This window comes from Antechinus flavipes, chromosome 3, assembly GCF_016432865.1.
Source record: "Antechinus flavipes isolate AdamAnt ecotype Samford, QLD, Australia chromosome 3, AdamAnt_v2, whole genome shotgun sequence".
Lineage (NCBI taxonomy): Eukaryota > Metazoa > Chordata > Mammalia > Dasyuromorphia > Dasyuridae > Antechinus > Antechinus flavipes.
The window spans coordinates 323,425,087-323,432,609 of NC_067400.1; positions in this window are offsets into that span (position 1 = coordinate 323,425,087).

A 7,523-nucleotide genomic window follows, 5' to 3' on the forward strand; every position below is an offset into this window, starting at 1 on the left:
CATCAGCTCCAGGCACTTAAACCACACAGCCAGATTGCTCCACTCACCCTGCTCTCCCCCCAATCCTACTCAGCAGGCTAGGTACTGCTTTCCCATCATTATTTTTTTCACACTTGGATCTATGCTTTTTTCCTTCCCAGCTATTTCCCTCTCCTTTATAGCGTCCTTCTGTTAAATGCCTCTACCTCAAAGAGCATAATTATATATAAAACACACATTTTTTCATTATCACATAGTAAAGCTGCATATAGGATATTGCAGCTAGGGGCATAGTGGATAGAACTCTGGGCCTGGAGTCAGGAAGACTTCAAATCTGACCTCAGATACTTTACTTGCTGTGTGACTGGGCACTTAACCTCTGTCTTTCAGGTTTCTCAATTATAATATGGAGATTATAATGGCACTTACCTCACTAGGTTTTATGAGGATCAAATGAGATGATATTTGTCAAGCATTTTGCATAGTGCCCAGAACAGAGTGGATGCTTGATAATTGTTTATTCCTTTCCCAGGAGACCAAATAAGATCCCCTATAGGTACACACTATATATCCCGTGTAAGTCTGTACTACATGGAATCACATTTCCTAGAGTTGCACACAATGGACCAAATACATGGAACACATGGAGTTCAAATTTGAACTCAGATATGTATTAGGTAAGTCACCCCTGTTTGCCTCAGTTTCCTTATCTGTGCAATGTGCTGGAGAAGGAAATGATAAACCAGTTAAAAAATATTTTTTGCCCCCCCAAAAAACCCCAAATGATCATGAAGAGTTGGACAAGATTGAAATGACTAAATAACAATAATTTTATAGTTTTAGAGAATTTGCCTAAGGAGCTAAGACAATCATTTCTGGGTATACCCCATTCCAGGCATTGAATTTTCTTTTGAAAAAAGAAAAAGACAGTTCAGCTCAAACACCTAAAACAGCAATCACATCTTTAACATTCTCCCCTCACATTGCCTCATCTCTCTGTTGAGAGGAAGAAGAGATATTTTATTATTTGTTCGCTAGAACCAATATTGTTGTTTTAATATTTTTGTTTTAATTAAAGAATGTGGAATGCTCTGAACTGCTACTTGGGGAGTACCCCTCTGGTGCCATTCTGACATATTTGGCAACATTGCCTGAAGGGTTGAGTGGATGTTGACAGAACATCACCTTAGAGACTCTAGGATAAGACGGAAAATCCTGATTCAGTAAAAAAATAATAAATACTAGTTGTTCAACTTGAAAGTGCAATTTCTTCTAGGATGAGAGAAATAGATGGAATTTAAAATGCTTATTTTTGGCAGTGAGATTTCAGGATGGATAAATCTTTAGTCTCGGGCTATTAGCTTTACCACCTCCTCAAAACACTAAGGATAACCCCAGAAACAGCAACAGCCTTTCCATATGGGCCAGCTAATATTGAATTGTTAATAGGGCAAAATCCTAAATTGAGTTAGTCTAACCTAGAAGCAGAAATTGAGAGGAATGGTGTAGAAAGAAAGCAATGGTGCAATAAGTGGGGAACTAGAGAGGAAGAGGGAAGGCAGGAAGGAAGATTTCTTAGTATTTTGACATCAAGATAATTTTATGTGAAACCTCTGTTATTTTGGTTCTGAGCCCTGCAAGACAGACATAATCTTTAGAGAGAAGGGGAAATGTCTCAAACAAAATGTCTCTGATTCATGCTCCAACCGAGGAAGATTTGGAATATAAGTATCTAGTTTATTTTGCTTCCTCCTAAAAGAATCCTTTGCTCACTGAAAGCAACTTGGGTTACAAAGATATCAGATATGTTATTGTTATTGTTCAGTTACATTCAACTCTTTATTACCCTTTTTGAGGGTTTTCTTGGCAAAGACATTGGAGCATTTTGCCATTTTCTTCATCTCATTTTACAGATGAGAAAACTGAGGCAGAGCAAAGTGACTTCTCCAGGATCACACAGTGTCTGAGGCTGGATTTGAACTCAGGAAGATGAATATTCCCTATTTGTACAATTTGACTGTACAAAATAAAACAGTCCATCAAATATAGGTCAGATTATTTAACAATCCAAAAAAATGCAAAAGAGACCAGTGCTCCAATCCATCAAGAAAGTTTTTCCCACCCTTTCTGTAAAATATTAAACAATCCTGACCTCTAGTGGCTCCAAGCTTCCCTCTAGATCACAAATCTTCCTAATTTGCAGTGTCAGAAAAAGAAGTTTCATCTTCCCTGCTTTGCATGTCGCCTCTTGAGGCCCCGAATATAGCCATCTCTGTCGTTACTTTCAAGATGTGGGCATTCTTTCATCCAGAAGTTGCCCCCTACAAATGGGAATGTGGGGAAGTCCTGCATCTTTTTCATGTGCAATTCAACTTTCTCTGTAATTTTGGTACTTGACTGTCTTATCTCTTGCCATCATTCCCAGACATCTCAGTCCTGTTGTTGGATGCTTTAATTTCCTGACCACATTAATTCCTCACCATTCAATTCCTGACATCCTTCTCCACCTCACACAGTTATGGTCATGATGTAAACTGTGTCTCCCTTTATCTTTGGGGGGCCCTGATGTAAACTGTGCCCCCTTTTGGGAGAAAGAGTCAGAAAGGAACATTTGGGGGAAGGGTGGTCCTGCCTCTCAAACCCTCCCAGGGGTAATTCCCAGGGGTGAAATCTCATTCAAATGGAAATCTTGGCCTGGGGCATAGTCATCTCTATTGAGTTGAAGATTAGTCCCAGCTTGGGCCAGGACAAACCCAATAAAACCTAAGATCTATCAATCCTTCTCTGCTAGTTCCTAATCAGGAATTTGTCTGCTAAGAAAGCTGTTGTCTTAGCATATTGTTTTCTCAGTATAAATAAACCCATTCTTGCCACAAATCTCTCTCTGGTATTCACTGGGGTTAGTGAATTCTTTTGCAAAGCCTTCTGTCTGCCAGGGGGATCCCATTGCTGTTAGGGGATCTCTTACCCTCCATTCTTATATCTCGATACTTGATAGTCGCACTATAGATAATAGTAAGTCATCAGACCCTATTTACTCTAAAATTCTGAATTTTGAAATCCTAACCTCTCTTTTTGACTCTGAAACTCTCCTCAACTCTTTTACTCACATTTTAAACTTATTTTTTTGTTATTGGTATAGCTCCAGATATTTGACATTTTGCTATTCTCTTACCTTATCTCTTAATTCTATTTGCCTCCATATATATATTTACCTACCATCCCAAAATTCTCCAGCCCTGATAGTATCCTAATTTTTATCCTTATTATCTGAATTTCTTCACCCCTGTTCTAGAGCTGCTGAATACTGCTGATTTGAAGAGGCGAGATTAATTCTTACAAGGTGGGTGGAAGGTGTGACCCCAAGGAAGAGAGAGGTGGTGAATAAACACTAAATATTTGTAGCCAAAAAGTATGAATTCTTTTTTTGTAAAGGTCAGAATTGAGCCATTTCAGGAGGAACTAACTTCTTGGACTCAAAGGAAACATGATAGGAATTTGCAGGTGCTACCAGTGAAGAGATTGTTGAAGAGTTGTCTCAGAAAAAAGAAACGAATAAAGGTGATTGGTGGTTTCCTGCTTTGGGGTTGAAGCATCTGTTTGTTAACCTGACATAAATAATAAAGTAGTCTGCTGTCTTCCTGGGATAGTGTATATCTGGGATATGATGAGAGAACTTCTTTAGACTTCCTATTTTGACTACTACCTACTTCTGGTCATTTATGTGAGGTCAGATGATACAAATTGGACTCAATGATCTTTAAGATTCCTTCCAACTCTGGGAAAAAAAAGGAGAAAAAAATCAGCCTGATCCAAGGTTGTCACTTTTTCCCACTTTCCTCTATATGAAACTTTAGTTAATATAAATCTTAAACTCTATGGTTTCTCAGTTCTTATATCCAGTCAGTTACTGAGTTCTGTCGATTCTGCCTCCCCATTCCATCTAAGATATTTTTCCCTTTGCGTGGACAAGGAAACCCACTTTGGCATTTGATTGGTCCAGTGATTCTGACTTGAACCAATACTATGTCTTCATTGTTGCCTAAGGCATAGAAATCCAAAGTACCACTTCTGGGGAGCCTTTGAGATGATGGGTGATAGAATTCCTACTGTTCTGCAGGATGTCTTTTTTGACCCTGCCTAGGCAACCTGGTGAGGGTAGCAGCATTTGACAGAATTAGTAATTTTATTTTTGAAAATTTCGTATTTTAAGTATAACCCCATTTCCAAAGCCTATTGGTATGGAACTCTCTCCTTACTGGTGGAATTAATAGCCAATCTCAAGATGCAGTGCTACCATTGTCTTAGCATCTTTCCCTCTCTGACTTTGATTGATAGAGGAATTTCTTTGTTCCCACAGCAGTTCATTGTGTCATTTGTTTTCTCACTATCTTTTTAAAAAGTTGTAGTTGTTATAGGTATGTATGTGTTATACACACATTTATATGTATATGAAAATTCATTATGTGATTCTGCTCAGAAGAAAACACGTACAAATTCATAATACATGAATTGTCAGGGGCCCCAGTTCCCAATTAGTAATAGGGATGGTCATTCCTGAAAGTCACAATCTCAGGACAGGAGGAACGTGGAATATTTGGAGCCTCTTCTACCCCTACCCTTCTCCAAGGGGGACTTGTTTCTACAGAAAGGGAAGCAGGGGATTGAGGCCAGAAGCTTGGTCACTCTGTTGTCCTCAGAGACTGAGCTAACTAGACTAAAATGATTTCTCCTCCTGTTGTGGTTGGGAAGGAACCCCCAAAAAATTGTCTCAAAAGAATTTTTTGTCATCTTGAACCCATTTCCAAGTCAAAGTTTATTGTCATTGCAACATCAATTAAAGAGAGAATTTAGTAAAGAAACAGAAGCAAGGGGACACATTTATCTAGTTCTCCAAGTTATTGATATATTCATTTTATGGTCCAGAGGTAGAACCAAGAAGCGGTCTCTGGAATTTGATTATCACTAACCCAACACACAGTAAAGTTTGTTGTCCGATAGATTGTTAGAACAACAGTATTCTCAGGTTGGGGGTTGGGGACCTCAGGGTCACAGATTCCAAAGCCAGAGGATTTTAGAATCACTGACAAATTGTTAGAACAGAAGCTCCCTAAAGTCAAGGGACCTTAAAATTATTACTATTGCTCTCCCCTAGAAGCTGTATTACATCATTCCCTTAAATAGTGTTTAAGGATATGATTTTTAAGGTTCAAATTGTTATGCCACAGTTTCCTTTGATTGTTCTACCTCAGTTTCCCTGAATTATTCTGCCTCAGTCCCCTAGCTTGCAACCTTCCCACCCCCGACCATTAGAACTGATATAACTTAGGGCCGGCTACTCTAGGGTCATAAACTGTAAATGTTTAATCTCAGATAAGGGGGAGACCTATTTCAGACATCCTGGCTCCTGGCCTTCCCAACTTATCAGAATGTCCAGTGCTCTCTGCCTTTGTTTACCCTTATGACTAACATTCTATAAAGAATCTCTGGAATCTCACATTTGATCTGATCCTGTCAATTAAGCTCTCCAATAAACAAAACATTAAAAACTCATCTCTATCTTGCCTCAGTTTCTCTGGCGTTACATTTTGGAGGCCCCAGCGAGGTATCAGAACTGAGAGCAGGATTAGGGGGTTGAGACCTTTGGGTCTCCGCCTGGAGCCTTGGGGGGACTGAAGTCTGGGGTCTTTGTTGGAGAGGCCAGCTGCTCTGGTTTGTTCCAGAATTCCCACCAAGGACAGCAGTCTTCGGCTACAACGAGGCTCATTATGGACATTCGGCTCCAGGAGAGTAAGTCTGGGTGTTGTAAGACACAACTGATTCTTTTTCTGTCTGTTTGCCAGCATGTTGGGTCCCCAGAAACATTTAAACATCATGATTATGGAATATCGTGGAGAAAGGATAAACTAAAACTGTTCTGCCAAAAGGAGTGGCCGTCCTTTGGGGTGGGATGGCCACTGGAAGGCACATACGATAGAGACAGCACTAGCGGTGAGATCGTTACTGGTGAGCCTGGCCATCCAGATCAGTACCCCTGTACTGACTTCTGGCTGCAAGTTGTCTCCTATCCCCCTTCCTGGCTGAGGGCTGGGATCATGACAAATTCGCATTCTGGTCATCCAGTCCGTGGGGACAGAAAAGGAAGGTCATAGATTGCCAATTGCTCAAGAGAAACTGGAGAAGTCCTACAGGACTCTCCCCCTTAGATAATCCCCCTCCCCTGCTATACCTGAGGTCTCTCTTTTATCCACCTTTGCCTGGACACTCCCCACCCCCACTTGAATTGTACCTGAGGGGCTTTTCAGCACCAGGCCCTTTGTCAGCTTCTCTTCCTCTCTGTTCACATTAACCGATTGAAAAATGCTGATATTTTGGTGACTTGCAAGTCCCCTTGGAACACCCCTTTGCTTCCAGTCAGGAAGCCTGGGTCTGTGGACTTCTGCCCTATTCAGGATCTTAAGGAGGTTAACAAAAAGGTTGAAACTATCCATCCCACTGCTCCAAATCATATACTTTACTCAGCTTGCTGCCTTCTGCTCACTGTGTATACTGTTCTGGACCTAAAAGATGCTTTTTTTTCAATACTCCTTGTGCCAGCCAGTCAACCTCTCTTTGCTTTCCAATGGATAGATCCCCAAGGAGGGATCTCAGGGCAGCTCATCTGGACTAGGCTGCCACAGGATTTTAAAAACTCCCCCATTTGGTGAAGCTCTCCATCTGGACCTCCAACCCCTCTGCAGGGAGCATCCTTATTGCTCTCTGGTCCAGTATGTAGATGATCTTCTCCTTGCTACCCCAAATGAGTCCCTCTGCTTGTGGGCAACTCGTGCCCTTTTGCAACTCCTTCAACCCTGAGGTTACAGGGTCTCTGCTAAGAAGGCTCAGCTCTGCCTTCTTGAAGTGTCTTATCTGGGCTATGTTCTCAAATCTGGCCACTGCTCCCTGTCTTCCAAAGGTATCCAGGCTATCTTATCTATTCCAGTCCCCACTAGTGAAAAACAGGTTCTGCCCAAAAAGCGGAGATTGTTGCCCTGACTCACGCCCTGCGCAGAGCGGAAGGGAAATCGGCTAACATTTTCACTGACAGCCCCTATGCTTTTGCAACAGCTCATGTCCATGCCTCTCTTTACAAAGAAAGGGGCCTGCTGACATCCACTGGGAGGGAAATTAAGAATAAGGCAGAGATACTTTCCTTATTCCCCCTCTCTGTTGCTATTATTCACTGTCCAGGTCATCAATCCAGTGAGACAATGGAAGCAGTGGGAAATCAGGCTGTGGATGCAGCGGCCTGCTGGGCTACCACCTCCTCCCCTCCCCCTTTTCCCCTGCTTCTGGCAATTTGCCCCCCTCCTTCACTTCTTGGAACAGAGGAAAGAGGGAGGGTTCCTGGTGGTACACACAGGACTATTCCACAAGCATTAAGCAGAATGCTGGTGAAGGACTTGCATGATTTCACTCATTTGGGTGAAAAGAAAATGCATCAGTTATTGAGCAGATATAACATAAAGGATGTTAGCCAATTGATCAGAAGTTATATTCATAAA